Here is a 1,378-nt window from a genome sequence, read left to right as displayed (position 1 = left end):
AAAAAAAAAAAAAAAGGAAAGAAAGAAATGGTAACTCTTTCTCCTCCAGAATCACCCAATACACCTAATTGATTTTACGTTAAACAGTGCAAGTTATACTACCAGCATACCTAGGAATTATCTTATTTTTTCCACTATTCCTTTTTCACTTTCTTAGCAGCTGGATAAAGCCATTAAATACACATACTCCAGTTATTTAAAAACACCTCATCAGTACTTTTATATATCGTAATAATGCTTTAAAAACTAAATACATGCAACATATGTACTACTTAACTAGTTTCTCAAATAACCCTATTTTTTTTTTTTAATCCCAGAGTCTGTTCTAAGTTTCTCACCATGGGCTTCAGTGCTCTTGACAGCAAACATGCCATTTATACCAAGGACAGTATAGAAGAAATCCTGCATATCTTCATATTACATCATCATAAAATGGTATAGGAATGGTAACACACTTAAAATATTTACCTTATATTTTTGTTTGTAAAACTGGCATGGCACATAAGCATGATGACGGTAGTGGTTGATTATTGTGGTTTGAATGTTATTTTCTTCAAAGCTGTGACCTCTGCACTTTTCAAAAAAAATTTTTTTTTTGAGACAGGGTCTTGTTCTGTTACCCAAGCTGGAGTATAGTGGCACGATCACTGCTCACTCTAGCATCTACTTTCTGGGCTCAAGAGATCCTACCAGCTCAGCCTCCCAAGTAGCTGGGACTACACGCCTGGCTAATTTTTGTATTTTCTGTAGTAACAGGGTTTCACCATGTTGCCAAGGCTGGTCTTGAACTCATAGGCTTAAGCAATCTGTTCAACTCAGCCTTCCAAAGTGCGGGGATTAAGCCCTGAGCCACCACACCTGGCCCAAAATTGTATTTTAATTCAGTTTTTAGCGGATATTTAACTCTGCGTGTTTTTTTTGTTTGTTTGTTTTTGCATAGGATTAATTTTGCCTAGATTTGTGGGAAAACTTTTTTTTTTGGGGGGGGAATGATTATTTCATTGTTTTCAAGTCCATTTATTAAGGTATTTTTAAAGCTTATGTTTATCACAAATAGTTATTTAAATTGAAAGTTTTGCCCTGACTCAGTGGCTCACGCCTATAATCCTAGCACTTTGGGAGGCCAAGGCGCCGGGCGGGATCACTTGAGTTCAGGAGTTCAAGACCAGCCTGGTCAACATGGCGAAACCCTATCTTTACTAAAAGAAAAATACAAAAATTAGCTAGGTGTGGTGGCAGGAGCCTGTAATACAAGCTACTCGGGAAGCGGAGGCGGAGGTTGCAGAAAGTTGAGATTGTACCACCACTGCACTCCAGCCTGGCCAGCAGAGCAAGACTCCATCTCAAAAAAAAAAAAAAAAAAAAAAAAAAAAAAAAA

The 1,378-nt window shown here is 37.4% G+C and overlaps 1 pseudogene; it reads left to right on the top strand.

The window, feature by feature from the left end:
* Positions 1-339: 339 nt before the first annotated feature.
* LOC108316860 overlaps positions 340-1,378 on the top strand; it is an 18,570-nt pseudogene continuing 17,531 nt past the window's right edge.

The sequence above is a fragment of the Cebus imitator genome, unplaced genomic scaffold, assembly GCF_001604975.1.
Source record: "Cebus imitator isolate Cc_AM_T3 unplaced genomic scaffold, Cebus_imitator-1.0 Scaffold10, whole genome shotgun sequence".
Classification (NCBI taxonomy): Eukaryota; Metazoa; Chordata; class Mammalia; order Primates; family Cebidae; genus Cebus; species Cebus imitator.
Note: the sequence above shows the minus strand (reverse complement) of the source record. Positions and strands in the feature narration are given on the sequence as shown.